This window comes from Nerophis ophidion, linkage group LG19 (genome assembly GCF_033978795.1).
Source record: "Nerophis ophidion isolate RoL-2023_Sa linkage group LG19, RoL_Noph_v1.0, whole genome shotgun sequence".
Lineage (NCBI taxonomy): Eukaryota > Metazoa > Chordata > Actinopteri > Syngnathiformes > Syngnathidae > Nerophis > Nerophis ophidion.
The window spans coordinates 25892078-25903385 of record NC_084629.1 but is presented as its reverse complement, the minus strand read 5'-3'; the positions used below and the strand labels follow the sequence as shown (position 1 = coordinate 25903385).

General features: G+C 39.7%; 1 protein-coding gene across 4 annotated transcripts in view; it reads right to left on the bottom strand.

The window, feature by feature from the left end:
• ndp (norrin cystine knot growth factor NDP) overlaps positions 1-10258 on the bottom strand; it is a 75252-nt gene extending 64994 nt beyond the window's left edge. Inside the window, exons 1-3 of one of the 4 annotated variants that reach the window (XM_061879676.1) lie at positions 10230-10258; positions 5090-5131; positions 4946-5005 (exon numbers count right to left, since the gene is read on the bottom strand). The gene's annotated coding sequence lies outside the window, so the exon portion shown is untranslated. Of the gene's footprint in view, positions 1-225; positions 314-4945; positions 5181-10229 lie in introns of those variants that run through there. The other 3 variants (XR_009802955.1, XM_061879675.1, XM_061879677.1) reach the window with 3 other exon arrangements.
• Between the last annotated feature and the right edge of the window lie 1050 nt (positions 10259-11308).

Here is an 11308-nt window from a genome sequence, read left to right as displayed (position 1 = left end):
ACTAGCGAGGCGTGGATGTGAGTACATGGTTGTTTATTTAATAAACAAATAAACAACAAAAAGCGCTCACAATGGAGGAAGAAACTTGGCTAAACAGTACAAACGTGAAACAAAAACACTTGCTCGATTGGCATGAATGAACTATGAACAGAGACAGCACGATGGCATGAATATAATAAACTATAAACAAAACTAGCACAATGGCATAACTACAGAAAAACTTACATGGCATGGCACTATGGACAAGGACTTGAAGGAGGTACAGCATGGGTAGGGGTGCGTGCGCATGTGAGGATCCCAGGATGAAGACAAGAAAAAGAGTGACTTAAATAGTTCTGATCATTAGTGAAAACAGGTGTGAGACTGAGAACAGGGACGTGACAGGTGAAAACTAATGAGTTGGCATGGTAGCAAACAAAACCAGGAAGTGCAAAACGTGACTGAATGTCCTAAATCAAAAACATTACATGACAAAACAAAACATGATCATAGGTGTGACAGTTATGTGCCTGACTGTTGCTATGTGCCTCACTGTTGGCTTTCTTAGGCCATGTTAGCTCTAAACTAAAATTTATTTTAATCCAATTTTTATCTCATCTTCTTTTCCAAATGGGAATCAAGAAGAGAACCGTTAAGGAACTGAATAATTAAGCAGAATCAAAAGTGGAATCGGAACCGGAAAAGTCCCATTACTAGTATTTGAGCTAAATCTGTGGTAATTTTTCAAGAAAATATGTGTATCCTTATTAGAGTAAAGTTGAATATATTATATTGGGGTATTTGATATTCTACATTGATAAGTCATAATCTTAACAGAAAATACGTTTTGTAATTACTGAAAGTGTAATTTTTTGTGAAATTAAATGTCTTAATTGTAAAAGACTGAAGTTGTTCTTTTCAATAAAAATGTTGGACTTTTAAGATGAAGTTGTATAAAATGAAAAAAACATGTTTTACGATTAAATAAGTCTTAGATTATTATAGTATGATCATAAAGTTTAATTGTTTCAAAGAAAAAAGTGTATACTGTAAGACAATAACACAGTTGCATCTTAGTTTTAGAATAATGTCATGATTTCAACAAAAATTAAAAATTTTGCAAACTCAAACATCATAATATTACAATCACAAAGTCGTATGTTTTTAAGAAAAAAAAATGTTTTTGAAAAAAATTAAACTGAAGAAGTTTTTCCATAACAGGTGGAAATATAATAATAAAGTTGAGTAATTTGAAAAGGTATTATCGTTTTGGAGAATACATTTATATGATTTCAACAAAAAATGCACATTCCAAAGTCATAATTTTGCAAGAATGTATTTGATTTTTTTAAAAAAAAGCATGTAACTTGTTTTTTCTATAACAAAAGTAGGAATCTTACGATAATAACGCCCAACTAAATTATTTTTAAAGTATCATCATGGGATCTCCTCTCTGAGCTGCCACCTTACCGTGGTAGAGGAGTTTGCGTGTCCCAATGATCCTAGGAGCTACGTTGTCCGGGGGCTTTCATGCCCCCTGGTAGGGTCTCCCAAGACAAAAGGTCCTAGGTGAGGGATCAGACAAAGAGCAGCTCGAAGACTTCTATGGATACACAACAAAATGAACTTAGATTTCCCTCGCCCGGACGCGGGTCACCGGGGCCCCCCTCTGGAGCCAGGCTGTCGATGTCGAGCGCCTGGTGGTCCCCATGGGGCCCTGCCGGGCACAGCCCGAAGAGGCAACGTGGGTCATCCCTCCAATGGGCACTCCACTCATAGGAGGGCCATAGAGGTCAGGTGCATTGTGAGCTGGGCGGCAGCCGAAGGCAGGGCACTTGGCGGTCCGATTTACCGCTCAATTTACTGGTCCATCTATGTTCTCATCCTCACCTATGGTCATTAGCTTTGGGTCATGACCAAAAGGACAAGATCACGGGTACAAGCGGCCGAAATGAGTTTCCTCCGCCGGGTGGCGTTACTCTCCCTTAGAGATAGAGTGAGAAGCTCTGTCATCCGGGAGGAGCTCAAAGTAAAGCCGCTGCTCCTCCACATCGAGAGGAGCCAGATGAGGTGGTTCGGGCATCTGGTCAGGATGCCACCCGAACGCCTCCCTAGGGAGGTGTTTAGGGCACGTCCAACCGGTAGGAGGCCACGGGGAAGACCCAGGACACGTTGGGAAGATTATGTCGCCCGGCTGGCCTGGGAACGCCTCGGGATCCCCCGGGAAGAGCTAGACGAAGTGGCTGGAGATTGGGAAGTCTGGGCTTCCCTGCTTAGGCTGCTGCCCCCGCGACCCGACCTCGGCTAAGCGGAAGATGGATGGATGGATGGCATCATGGGATATCAGACCTGTTTGCAGGCATCGATGACCAGGGGTCCTCAGTATTCTCTGTCGTCTGCTCTATGTATGAGTTCTATATTATTGACATTTCCGATAACATTTCATAGGCTGTTGATATATGTTGTTCGTTGTCGACCTGGAGCTTTCTTTCCTACCAGTTGTCATATTAACATCAGTTTTTCTAAGCTGTCTTTTCTAATTATACAATAGAATAGAATAGAAAGTACTTTATTGATCCCTGGGGGAAATTCAGCACCACAGTTCACTCACAATAAACAATAATAATAATAAATAACATATGACATATATTATATATATATAATATAAAATATGAATAATATGAATATATTCTACATATATTCTACATTTAAGTGCAGTCAAGAAGGAACATATGCATTATACAGTCTGATGGCTGTCGGTATGAAAGACCTCCTGTGTCGTTCCGTGTTACATTTTGGGAGTCTGAGCCTTCCACTGAACGTGCTCATTCTCTCCGCAAGGTCCGAGTGTAGTGGGTGGGAGGTTTTGTCCATAATGGCGAGGAGTTTTGCTATGTTCGAGGAATTTCAGCTGCCTATTTCTAATCGTTGCAATTAGAGATCTTCTTGTTTTAGCCTTTGCCAATACCTCTTTGTAGAGGGGGGCGTGGTCTGTGGGCCTGCCGCGGAGCGGGGTGTGTAAGGACCGGCCTCGAAGCCAGCAGCAGGTGAGTAGATTACCCAGCTGGTGCTGGTTATCTGATCACATGTTGCCTTTATTAGCAGCAGCCGCACCAAAATACGTTGTTGGAGTTGGAGCCGGGAAGAGAGACATGCGGGACTGAAAAGTCCGAGATATATATTGCTGGAAGGCAAACCATACTGCTGTATGTCAATAAAACACTTGATTTAACCTGTCTACCGGGCTCACGATGATCTGTCGGCGTCAAGAGAACCCATCACAAGAGGCAAACCTCTACACTCTTCATTACTTTTCTTTTCAGTCCATGGTATGCGGAGTATTTTTCTGAAGAATCACCACATTTCAGTGGCCTCTAATTTTCTCAGTTGTTGATTGGTTAAAGTCCGGCATTCACAGCCATAATGTAGGACAGACCATACAGTACATACGTTTTGAAGACTCTGAGTTTTGTGTCAATTTGAGATGTTTCTATTTTTAAATATAAGACTAATTTTGTTGAAACTTTCTTTTGACATGGCAATCCTTTTGTTTATCTCCTTTTCACACCTAGCATCAGATGTTACAGTGACACCCAGGTATTTGAATTGATCCACTTTTTTATATTCATGTTGCATGTGAGGTTACATGCAGGTACATGTGGTTTCTTGGAAACTGTCATGCTTTTGGTTTTGTTGAGGTTTAAAGCCAGTCTGTTTGCTTCACTGTGGGCTACTACTGTGTTCAGGATATTCCGTAGTTTTTCTTCAGATTCTTCCACTAGCAGTGTCACTGCATATCTGAGGTTGTTAAAAATAATTCCTCCAATTTTTATACCATCTTGATTGATGTTGCGTAAGATCATTTCACAGTAGATGTTAAACAGATCAGGAGATAGTACATAACCTGATCGAACACCCCTTTAAATGGCTTGGAATTGACTGCATTCACCATCTATTCGGACTGCAGTTTCTTGTTCCCAGTACATCCATCCATCCATTTTCTACCGCTTATTCCCTTAAGGGGTCGCTGGTGCCTATCTCAGCTACAATCAGGCGGAAGGCGGGGTACACCCTGGAAAAGTCGCCACCTCATCGCAGGTTCCCAGTACAAATTTCTGATAATCCTCAGGTCTTTCCCGTCAATATCCAGCTCATTCAAGATTTGTAAAAAGTTTTTATGTTTCACTTTATCGAATGCTTCTGAATAGTCTGTAAAACACAGTTATAAAGCAGTTTGCACTTATATTGTTTTAAAGTATAAATAAGTCACAAATCAGCGCAGTATAATAAAAAAAAAGAGTTGCAATTTTGTTTACAAACAAAAGTTGTGATTCCACTATATCATCCAAATATGAGCACAAATGTGCATTCTTGTAACAGTGGGGATTCCTGTTTTCAGAGACTGGAACGCCTTTTTTTAATGTCCATCCAGAGTTTCATAAAGAGATATTTAGTCCGTACGGGTGGCTTGGAACTAACTAACTAAGCCATCTAAAGAATGTTGGTCCAAGGAAGAGTTAGTTAAGGTTAGGATGATGGTGATGAGAAAGATTACACAGTAGTTATAAAAATACAACAACAAAAAACAATAGCCAACTTACCGACATAATCTCTCTTTAAATGTTTACGTACCACAATGTAAGATTGCCAATATGAAAGGAGAAATGACAAATTGCCAAATTATACGTGACTGATCGTTTAATCGCTATCCGGAAAGAAACGTGGGACATTATTGTGTCAGGACAAAAATGCCAGGGCTGCCACTGAACGCTTCTTTAATTCCATGAGAGTAAAGTTGTCCAATTTTAACCGCCCAAAAAGGTGAATTTTTCAAAATAAAAGCCTTTTTAAGTCAATTTTGAGGGCAAAAAAAAAAAGTTGATTTGTTTTTCATTTTTTAAGAAAAAGCAAGAAAATGTTGAGACTAAAGTAAAATTCTTAACGGAAAAGAGGAACATTATCTTACCTGAGGCGCTACTTTTCTTGCATTGAGATTAGATTGTGCAGATATACCTAATGAAGCGACCTTCAGTGCACACAAGAACATGTTGTTAGTGGGGTTGGGGGATGATGCAAACAGCGGAGAGGAAAAAGCTCCAAATGCAATGACCTCATCAATCATTCTCGCTGCCTCGATGCGACGAGAGACATCCTGATGAAGACAAAGTCGTATAAAAGATACAAACGATGATGAATGCTAATGAATTGATGTTGCTTTGTGGCCTTTGGCTTCCCAAAAACAAGACGTGCGTTGACAAAGTTTGGCACCACTGAGGTGCGTCGGAGGGAATCCAGAGAATGAGTAGAAGGAGAAGAAGCCACAGCCAGACTCATAAGTCACATCATCACTGAGCACAAGTGGTGAAGGTGAATTCTTTAAGCATGTTTCACACTCAACATGTGATGGTCACATGTTTCTCTGCATCCCATGGCGTAGACAACATGACAACTATACCTTGTTGTTGGTTTTGCATGGTGACCACACTGTTCCGTTTTTTTAACTCTGGGATAGGTCGCTCAAACAAAAGCAATTTGTACATTTGCAGGTCTTTTCGTGTGTTACCAAGCAACAACAAAATTGTTGACAAATCAGCCAACAAACAAGTTTACAAATACAGTACAGGCCAAAAGTTTGGACACACCTCCTCATTCAATGTGTTTTCTTTATTTTCATGACTATTTACATTGTAGATTGTCACGTCAAAACTATGAATGAACACATGTGGAGTTATGTACTTAACAGAAAAAGGTGAAATGACTGAAAACATGTTTTATATTCTAGTTTTATCAAAATAGCCACCCTTTGCTCTGATTACTGCTTTGCACACTATTGACATTCTCTCTATGAGATTCTAGTACACCTGGGAAGTAAAAACCATTTCAGGTGACTACCTCTTGAAACTCATGGAGAGAATGCCAAAAGTGTGCAAAACAGTAATCAGAGCAAAGGGTGGCTATTTTGAAAAAACTAGAATATAAAACATGTTTTCAATTATTTCCCCTTTTTTTGTTACGTACATAACTCCACGTGTTCATTCATAGTTTGGATGCTTTCAGTGACAATCTACAATGTAATATGATGAAAACCCACTGAATGAGAAGGTGTGTCCAAACTTTTGGCTTGTACTGTACATGTTGCTCCATCTTACTATGCCACACGATCATACTATTTTCTTCTGTAGAATGATGGGGTTAATGCATCGATTGTCTCTCCCTCCACAAAAACAGAATGGTTTACAAATATAAACTAATTTTCTTGACCAGTGTGAAGTGAATTATATCTGTAGAGCGCTTTTTCTCTTTACATTGAGAAACAAACCCACAATCTGCCTTTAAGCTAAAAATGTAGCACCATTATGGGTTGTACTGGGAGCAAGGTGGGTGAAATGTCTTGCCCAAGGATGACAGAAGCTGGATTTGCACCAGGACCTCTCAAGTTTATGGCTACCATCTGCCATGTCAGTCACGACGCTCCCTGGTGGTTTAAAAACAACACAATACACATTATAGGTTGTATTAAGTTATGTGACTTTTAACCACCATGGCTGAGTACGCAAGGGGCCTGGAGCTTAAAACTAAAAACAGGTACGAGCAAAAACAGCCAACTAAGCAATGGAATCTATCTCTATACTTTTATCAAAAAAAGGTTTGTTGAGTGATATCTAGTATTATACGTCGGTCGTGTTCCCAGACATGTCGAACTATCTGGTGTTCGACAAAGCAGATGAAATCCATTTTCTACCGCTTGTTACTCTCGGTGTTTACTAGCCGCTCAGGCATATCATAATGTCTAAAAATGCATTTTCCCAATGATAACGAGACATAACGCCCGCGCTCATTTAGTCAAATAGTGCGCGAGAAATATGAATAAATAAATAAAGACATACATAAATAAATATATACAGCCCAGCCCGCGGCCAGACTGTTTTAACCCAATGCGGGCCCCGAGTCAAAAAGTTTGAGGACCCCTGGTGTAAATCTTGTAATTCACTTTGCCCCGTCCCCCACAAAATGTTCAGTAAATCTGACATAGCTTCAGCGTCATCCTACTAGCTAACAAACAAACAAACAAACAAACATGCGGCGAGCTCGCACCCGCATTCTCGTGCTTGGTGGAAGTCATTAAAAAGTTTGTTGTGATAGAAGCACACGCGCTTGTCGTGGTATGCGAGCTCTGAATTCTCAAGGGAAATAAGGGAGTTGCACTAAGTAGGGCTTAGCGGGTCAAAAGTTTAAGAAGCACAATTACCTGCAGAGACATCGGATGACCCCCCCCAAACTTCTCTCTTTCTGTTGCTTCACGCACACATCTTACAGCTGGTACACCCTCCCTCCCTATATCACTGTGGGACATAAGTTTGTGTTGTGGTGACACGGTCACGTCAAAGTGCCACAACGCATATACATTGTGTAGCATGTGTGTGCAGGAGGGGCCGTGCACACGGCAACTAAATGGACCTGAGACAATGCATCATAATCACATTAAGGGAACGCTCAAAGTCGGCCAAATGCGAATCCCATGTGCGGCGGGAAAAGGGTGGGGCGAGGGGCCGACAGGAAGAAGCCAGCAGCCAGGAGATGGACTGACTGGAGCTCGGAGGACACTTGAACGCATACGTTTTACTGTCCTCTTCTGCACTCGCCAGACAGAACATTAGGCACACCTGCACAGTCTCATCGTATCCTCCTGAGAGCCAGCGTCCACTACATTTGTGAAATGTGAAACTCTGACAGAACAAATGTCCACTGCAGAGGACGCTGGCTCTCAGTAGGCTATGGAAAATTAAATCAAACATTTTGAAGCTGTTTATTATGATGAAACAGTTCTTGTATGTTTCTCGAAACTTTTTTACATAGGAAGTTCAACAGGTGAATTCAGAACTATTCACTCAGATATTGCTCATTTTAATGTTTTTACAAACAAAATTTGTGGACTATTTTTACTGTGAGGCAAGGTGGCAAATATCATTGATAACAGGCAGGAAGAGGGGCCGTACGAACTAATGTATGTGCTTTAGAATTAAAGTACCATTGGTTGCTCAAAAAGGTTCATTATGTCTTCTTACTCATATACTTTTTACATTTACTTGTGATCAAACAAATATTTTTGGTATAATAGATGCAATTTTTACAGACTGCAGATAACAGCGGAAACATGTCAGGAAAAAATCCCATCTAATATATCAAAAATATGGTCTGCTATGCACAAGGGGATAGGTTGATTGGCAACACTAAATTGGCCCTAGTGTGTGAATGTGAGTGTGAATGTTGTCTGTCTATCTGTGTTGGCCCTGCGATGAGATGGCGACTTGTCCAGGGTGTACCCCGCCTTTCGCCCGATTGTAGCTGAGATAGGCACCAGCGCCCCCCGCGACCCCAAAGGGAATAAGCGGTAGGAAATGGATGGATGGATGGATATGGTCTGATTACAAGAAAATGTGAAAAGTATAAGGTACTGTTGGCTTTGACTTTGTGGATTATCTTGAGTCTATGTATCAAAATTATGTAAACTGGAGGGTATCATTAATAATTTGCAGGAGGAATTATCTCTTAGTTCAGATACTATTTTATTCATCCCACAATGGGAACATTTTCCATACGTTGCATACCATGTATGAGCGAGCGCACAGTTGGCTTTGACTTTGTGGATTATCTACAATCTTTCTGTTTCATTTCTACGATGCAAGGTAAAGGTTACCATTGCTAATGGCAAGAGAAAGGTTCGCATTGATTATATGACATGTACCTACATGAGTGTATCATGTACTATGACTTCATGGATTACTTTGAGACTGTCTGAGTTTTTACCTAGGGTGCAAGAGATGGCAGTTATCATTAATAACTGGAGGCGGATGAGTTTGCATTAATTCTATTTAGCATTCTATTTGGTTGTGCTATGGTGAGCGCACTGATGCCTTTGTGGATCATTTTGAGTATTTCTGTTTTATTTATTTTAACATGAGAGATTGCACATGCATGTGCTTATACATTGAAATACCCTTAGCTCTGACTTTGTGGATTATTTGTATTATTATTTCATTATCTATTATAAGCCATTTGGTTTTATTTATATGACACAAGGTGGGGGTTGATATTAACTTGTGCATGGAATGTGCAGATTACGAGCATTTTTTTGAATAAAGGTCAAATTTAAATTATTCTCTTCCCTTTGAATTGTGGTGACTGGTCACAAGTATTTTATAGGAGTGTAAAAAAAATCGAGTTTCAGAATTAGTCGCGAATCTTATTTGTTACGATTCTTAATCGATTAAAAAACAATCGAAAAATGATTTCCCTTTTCTAATCTGTCCTGTCCAGCCAGTCGGGAAAATCTCATGGGTGATGCAGATGATCATATCTGATGAACAGATTTACTTTAGAAAAGAGAAATGTTCGATACTTCACTTGTTGCCTTATTTGTATTTGACTTCATTAAATGTTAGGGTGGAATTTAATTTTTTTTTAAAGTTTTTCTTTTAAGGAATATATACATTTATCAGAGCTGTTTATCTATTGCATGGAGGAATGTAGTTAATTATAGAACTGGCACCCAATGTTGTGAAAAAAGTATTGATTCTGAATCAAATTGTTACCCCCAAGAATCGAATTGAATCGGAATCGTGAGGTGCCCAAAGATTCACAGCCCTAGTATTGTACACTGCTTAGCTCATCATATCAAGTTGTCATTTTTAACTAGCATTAATGATATGACATTAATGGCTGTAATATAATTAATTAAGGATCCCAAATAAGAGCTGTTAGCATGAGGCAGTTCAGTCGTAAAGGCGGAATTTTAGGATTGGATCTCAAGCAAGTCCCACCTTTGCTGCAGGCACGCTGTCCCCACTAGGGGTCGTGACACTGATGTGACCGGTCCTGACTGGACCCCATCAGGGCGGGATTAGCCGGGGGCGGGCAAGGTCACATCTCACCTGAGTCCGGCGGCCCATGGGCACGCTGTCCTGAATTCCTGACTGGAACTTGTGCTGAAAAATTCAAGGATTTGAGCGATGCAGCGGTTCTGCATTTTGACATGCAAAAACTTGTGTCAAGTGCTTCATCCTACATAGAGGAGTGGCCATGGGTGGTTGAGGAAAAAGAAAGTGAGACAGGAGCAAAACCATTAAATGCATGACGGATAGTCGTGGCTATGCACCAATGTTCACATTTATACCGCAAGTGTTTCCCCATGCGTACTTCAGGCGGCGGCTGACATTGTGAAGTGGGTTCTAAACCCGTAATCACATCACCTTTGAGGGCGTGTTGCGCCTGTCATCCGACACACAGCCTCTCCGTAACACTCCTGATAGGCTAATATCCTCTACTTCCTGGTAAGGAGACAAGGTAACAACAGCTTTAACCAGTGTACATTCAAAGTTATACTGGTAATTGTAGAAATAAACTAATAACAATATGTTTTTATTGGATTTTATGAGTGGAAGAGGTTTGTTATATATAGTGTGTGACCCAACTATAACCTATATGGTGAATATGAGTTTGATAAAGCACCTTTAAGATGTTTAAACTGAGACCTTTTCCAAACAGTTGCGTCATTATATGAGGCTATACTGACAAAATAAGTACATATATAGAAAATGCTTATCAAAGGCTTTATATGAGGTAAGTTGAATATTTTCATAGCTGGAGCATTACATACGTTTTGACAACCTTCTAAATACTTTCATTTTTTCTATGAAAGACATGAAATAACATTCTTTAGTCACCTTTATATTATTTTAATCCAATTTAGTAATGCTGCCTGAGGCTGAGCCAATCAGTGGCCATGATAATGAACAGTGTGCTCTGATTTGTTAAGTCTTCTCTTGTGTCTAATACTACTGTAATATTATTATTTTAGTGTTTTTAGAATTACTACTACTACTTACTTATAAATACATAGATGGATGGATAGATAGATAGATAGATAGATAGATAGATAGATAGATAGATAGATAGATAGATAGATAGATAGATAGATAGATAGATAGATAGATAGATAGATAGATAGATAGATAGATAGATAGATAGATAGATAGATAGATAGATAGATAGATTGATAGATAGATAGATAGATAGATAGATAGTACTTTATTGATTCCTTCAGGAGAGTTCCCTCAGGAAAATTAAAAGGGTCTTAATAAATATTTTTTCTACATTTAAAACACTTCCTTGGTGCAGATAACATGTGATGTTTCTCTTGGTCAAAATGTTTTATAAATCGCTTTATGACTGTTTCTTCAGAATGCGTTGTTTAGTGTACGGTCATTTTACGTGGCTCTACTTCGACAGCGTCTTCTCCCGGTCTTTAACGCTTCCACAGCAAGTCTAC